Here is a 6,039-nt window from a genome sequence, read left to right on the forward strand (position 1 = left end):
TTGCAATAATCCTCTAATTACAGATTCGAGGGAAAGTTAAAATTGCTTATAATTGGGAAAAGTCTGACTGGTGAACCGTGCCATTCTTTCATCGACTCCCTGTTATAAGCAAGCCCCACCCTAGCCTTAGAGCTGCTTGGAGAAACTCTTTTAAGATAAGAAAAATCTTTGGTGATAAGAATAGGCAAATAGTAAAGTTCCAAGTTTATGTCAGAGTTAATCCCTAGGCCTTGGTTCTGTAGCTAATACTGATTTGCCATTTGTCCAGTGGAGTTAATCAGTGCTGCTCAAAGGACCAGGTTCTAGACTCTGCCCAGGTTGAAGTCATGGCTCTACCATCTACTTGCTGTGTGACCTTGGGGCAGTCATTTCTCTTCTCTGAGCTTTATGTTTCTCATCTGTAGAATATGGTTGTTATGATTTAATGTGAAATGGCATGCTGTACTTGATTTATTGCATAATAAAGGGCATACTAAATCTTAAATGCCATTTATTATTATTATTATTCTTCTTCACTGTGATTCAAGAAAGTCATGCGATGTTTCAAAATTTTGATCTGTCCTACCTTTCAAAAAAGTAATGATGAATATGCTGGCATTATTGTAAGACTGATATTAAATCAACTGTAAAAGTAGTACTCAGAGCAATTTGAGAATTTTGAAGTATAGATTAAAGTAAAGTGATTATTATTTTGATTTTTATCCTGTCTTATGTTCCAGACCTGAAAAATCTTCAAGGGAGATAGAATGACAGCTTTAGCTGTCACTAGATGCCTTAAAATTTTTTTGAACATCACTTAAAAGTATTAAAAAAAATAAGCTGTATCTAGTACCCACAGCATCAGTCACTTAATAAAAGCTCGAACTTACGGTCTTTTTCTTTGTCAATTATAAACAATTTCACATCAAAAGTTAAATGAGATCATGTATGTTAAGAATGTCTGAGCCTAACTCCCCACAGTGGGAGAAGACCCCGATATGTGATGTGTCCAAACCTTATGCAGATTAAAACTAGTAATATTTCCACAAGCTCAGAAAAGCTCTATCAGGGAAGATTATCTAGCTCTATTTTGCAGTATTGAAATACTCAAATAGATTCAGAAAAATAAATATAGAGAGATATTCAAATTTATTTTCTATTTAGAAAATTCAAATTCAATTCGGTTTAGAACTTTTAAAAAACCAATAAGAGATGAACATGTCAAAAGAAAAAAAGTACAGAAAAATGTAGGAAAGGAAATACACATAACCAATACTCACAGGTAATCAAGGGAATAAAAACTAACACAAGGGTGCGATATATACCTCCTACCACTTTGGCAGAGTACAGTGAACGATGAGGCCATCCAGGGTCAGTGAGGGTTGGTGGAAATAAGTATCTCATATAGTCTAGTACTAGTGGAGTTGCCTCTGGGTAGTGAGATTATAGATAATCTTGGCTTTTTTTTTTAACTTTGTGTATTCTCTAAATATTTTTAAAAGATGCATTCCTTTTATAATGAGAAAAAACAATAAAATTACTTTCATTTTCAAACAGCATCCTAAAATGTATTTGATAATACTGTGTAAGTAAAACACTGATGCATAATTTTGTTTTCCAGGGTTTTTGTTTATTTGGTTTTGTTTTGTTTTGTTTTGGTTTGGGTTTTTTTGGCTACAACCTGTGCTGAGTTTTTAGTTGGGAGAGAGATGTTTGGATGAATGTAGATTCATTACATTGCCCCATTTCTCCCTGCGGGTGGCCCTTTAATGTCCTAAAATTTATGTACCCCTAATACAGTTGCTTTGATGTAAATTTACTTAGAATTTCCTTGAAGATGAAGTTACCTCTATAAACAGAATTAATTAAGTGCCAAGAACAATTTGCCTTGTTTACATTTTAAGGAGAAATAGAGTTAAAACGTAAAATATTCCTACTGGGTAAAGGCTGGATCACATACTTAATTTTGGGGGCAAAAAAAAAAAAGAGAGAAAAGGTTTGGGTGCCCCTTGGAGGCCTATCCAGTTATGATAATCTCTCCATTTCAGTGGTTTAACATAATGTACATTAATTTTCCACTCACAAAAGGTCCAGTCGACATAGGTGTGGGAGGAGTATCAGGAGGAGGCTGCCCCACGCGGTCACTCAGGGGCCCAGGCTGATAGAGGACGCACCATCTTTACCACAAGACATCCAAGGGCACGAAGAGAGGGCGGAGGATCGCTCTGGCAGTCAGCTGAACCCGTACAATTCATAATGGGCAGAAGTGGTAAATGAACTTCAAACTTCCTAATTCCAAGAATGTCTACTTTGCTACTCCTCCCAGCCTCTAACCCCATTTTTATGTGTCTGCAGGTCGCTGCTTCTCTCAACATTTCCCCTCACTCTGCTCAGTTCTCTTTACACCTGCCTTGAGTCAAAACCCCACCTATAACTTTTCAGTTGAAAAATCTCTGAAGGCAAAGCATCTTGCTGCTTCACTAGAGGCACTGCCAGGCATTTTGCAACCTCTAGCTTCTCTCCTGTCAGCCTACATGATTCAGTTCTACAAAGGTTCATGGTATTCCTGCTATAATAATTAATAGCATTTATTGAGTTTATACCACATGCCAGGATGTTGCTTAATGTTTTCCATGAATTGTCTGAACCAGTCCTTCAAACCACCTCCATTTTACAGGTGGAAAAACTGAGGTTCATTGAAGTGTATTCCCCAAGGAGACCCAGCTAGTCAGTTGCAAGCTAATGTTGGAATCCAGACCTTTTATCCTCAAAGCCCCTGCTTCTTGTGGTTTCCATATTCTGCAGGGGAAGTGAGGTAATGTCAGGGTAGAATGATTATCCACCTGGAGTCAGAAGTGCACCCTGATGTTGGCAATTCACATAACTCATTTATACTTGTACAAAAATACTTGTTTCCCCCTCAAAGGGCATCAAACAAACCCTGATTAGGAGGGATTCAGATCTAGCACCACACGGCCTCTTGTTTTCATATGCAATTAGATGCTCAAATTTGTTCAAAATTCTTCTTATGGAAAACCGTTTTCTGTATAGTATAATTTTCGATAGTTCTCAATGGTGAGGTGAAATTGGATCAGCACATCACCTGCATTTATTTTCTTTTCCCAGGCAGTTTTGAAAGAAGTGTAAAAGATTTTTTTTTAATGTTAATCTTCAAAATTCATTCTTCTGGGGCATATAATCCTGAAGTCAGCTTAACTGCAACCAATACAGAGTTTTCATTTCTTCACAAGCAAACAAAAACAACCAGCACAAAGATAATTAACTAGTGTAAATCTCTTTCTGCTGATCTCTTTTATATATAAACATTTTTTTTGGATCTTTTTCTTTTAGTTGAATGGAGTTTTGAGAGCTAAATTTTGAAGGGATGTAGGTTTTCTATACAACATAAGAAAATGTCAAAAAAAAAAAAAAAAAAAAAAAAAAAAAAAAGAAAATGTCATAGAAAGGGGATTGGGGGTACTACTCTATTTTTCTTCATCTACAATGTATTTTTACTTTTGTTGCATTTTTAGAGATATATTTAAAGAAGGCACCCCATAAGGACATACTGGAAAGTATATTTAAATATAACAGCAAACCTAATTACTTAATTTCTTTTTTTTTTTAAAGAAAGCTGTCAAATGAGCACATTAATACATCAAATTCCAAATTAGCACATTTTAAAGGTGTCTTGAAAGCTTGGATAACTTCTGGCATAAATATTACATAGATATTTCTCATTAACTGAAACCAGTCAATTTGATATGATGCAAAATTCTATGAGCTTTAATTTTGGTCTTCCCACGGACTGAGAAAGTGAAATTTAATTAGAAGCTCTGATATCATGTCTCTCTTACCTGTATTTGTTATCAAATTTCATTTAAAACAAAACAGAAACCATGAAAACATCTACTTGAAAATCATCAAGGGTCATTTGTTTTAAGATTTAAGCAGAATCTTGATCAAAATGTCAAGATTTTTATTTCTTTATTTTTTAGTACTCTTATTTAAGAGCAATCAGTGAAAGGTAGACAGTTGTTAGGAAACACGCCAAAGGAAATGAACGCTGAGCAGGCATTTTTGCCAGAAAAATCTCTCATGTCAGAAAAGTACTTCGTACCAAAGGACCTGCACATGAAACTCCTCCGTTTGCTCACTGATTCTAGCAGCAGAACCTGTCTTTTCCATGGGCAGCTCCTCTCCCAACTCGAAAAAGAATGGGAGTCCTTTCTATGTCAGCCAAGGGCATTCCCTAAGATTCAGGAACTCTGCTGCTCAGCTCTACAAGAAAATTAGAAAATTAATAATTTTATGTTTCATGTTTCCTACCTGGTAGATATCCTTTGGGACTTAAACATTTCATAGGTTAAGGTTTTAATGAACAGATCAGAACACAGCAGTAAAGCAAAAAGGCCAGAAGGATCAAGATGTTATTGAAAATAAAAATGTGAGAAAGTAAATGTCATGAGTGTGTGGTTGTTAATCCTACCCGTTTGCCGATGATCATTTGGGGCAAAGTCACCCTAACTACCACGCTTCTTTCCAGCTCTCGACATCGCCAAAGGGTCTATTTTACCGGTGGGGACTTGCCAACGGAAGTCTTGATGGGATGACACTTGCTCTGTAGAAGTAACCAGATAGAAATTAGAATCAGGGCAAAAAGACGAGATGGCTGATGGTCTGGCAACACGTTTCTTGGTGACAATGTATCCTGAAACTAGTAATTTCAGAATGTGAAAGGAATTCAGCCGAGCTCCAACCTGGAAGACAGCCGTGAATGTTCTCAGCAAGAATCTCAGCAGGGCAACAGCTCCTTGTGTTTTAGGCCCGGAACGGCTGATCCCGCTGAAAGGGCTTCTGAAATCTTGCCTCCTTTGTCGTCTAATTGGCTGCATCAGTAAATTGCTGGTGGCGAGCTTTAAAGGTTATAGAACAGGAATAGGCTGCAGCTTTACGGGAAGGCAGGTGTGAGGCCATTAAACGTGCACTGTATCCCAGTGCTTTTAATCCCACTGACCAATTACTTGGAATTTAACTTGGAGCAAGTAACAGAAAACTGGGTTCCTATGGCGTCCGTGTGTATGTTTCAAATACATAGGTGTGACATATACTATAATTGAACATGAAGAGTCATTTATGTGTTTTCTTTCTCTCTCCCTTTTCTTTTCTCTTTGGCTTGCTTAAAATTTTTAAGGTGACCCCACTTACCTTAACATATTGGAAAACGCTTCTTTCAATAACTTCTTAGGAAGGGTTAGTAAGAATTCAAGATTGGTTGGAGATTTCTACCAGATGAGACATTTTCTTCCTTTTTTTTTTTTAAATTGAAGTATAGTTGATTTACAATGCTGTGTTAATTTCTGATGTAGAGCATAGTGATTCAATTATACATGTATATATTCTTTTTCATTATAGGTTATTACAAGATATTGAATATAGTTCACTGTGCTATATAGTAAGTCCTTGTTGTTTATCTGTTTTATATATAATAGTGTGTATCTGCTAGTCCTGAACCCCTAATCCTAATGATTCGGTGTCTTTAAATCAAGAATTCATGTGATTGTTTCACTTGCATTAATTGCTCTAGAAGTGTCTGATTTTTCTTTCAACCTCCCTTTATCTTTAATGCTTCTACGGAAATATCTAGAATTTATAAAAACATTCATCACAGAAATCCAATTTAACCAGCATTCGTTGGGTATCTATGGATTGATTAGAGAGTAAGAGTTTACCACATGAAGAACAGAAAGAATTTAAGATTCACCCTCTATATGGGGGACATCTATATGCTGAAAATTAATTAGAAATAAGTACAATGCAATATGTTATCAATTACCAAAATGAATAAAATACATGTTTAATGCTCTGAGATGTGCAGCCTAGGTAATCCTGTCAAGATTTTCAGGGAAGAAGGGACTTGAAGGAAGCCAGAAGGATGGTTTTTGAATAGAGAGCATGAGCTTAGCCAGAATAAGGGTTCCTGTAAGGGTAAATAACTTGAGAAAAGGAATCCCCTGAAATTTCCTTTTTGTTAGCAAAGAGAGCACGTTACTTCTCAAA

At 36.3% G+C, this 6,039-nt stretch overlaps 1 long non-coding RNA gene across 1 annotated transcript; it reads right to left on the minus strand.

Moving 5' to 3' along the window:
- Nucleotides 1-3,949: 3,949 nt before the first annotated feature.
- LOC140698119 (uncharacterized) lies at nt 3,950-4,597 on the minus strand. Its single transcript, XR_012075591.1, has 2 exons — nt 4,469-4,597; nt 3,950-4,260 (listed from the first exon to the last, which is right to left on the minus strand). It is a non-coding gene; the product is annotated as an uncharacterized lncRNA (long non-coding RNA).
- Between the last annotated feature and the right edge of the window lie 1,442 nt (nt 4,598-6,039).

This window comes from Vicugna pacos, chromosome 9 (genome assembly GCF_048564905.1).
Source record: "Vicugna pacos chromosome 9, VicPac4, whole genome shotgun sequence".
Lineage (NCBI taxonomy): Eukaryota > Metazoa > Chordata > Mammalia > Artiodactyla > Camelidae > Vicugna > Vicugna pacos.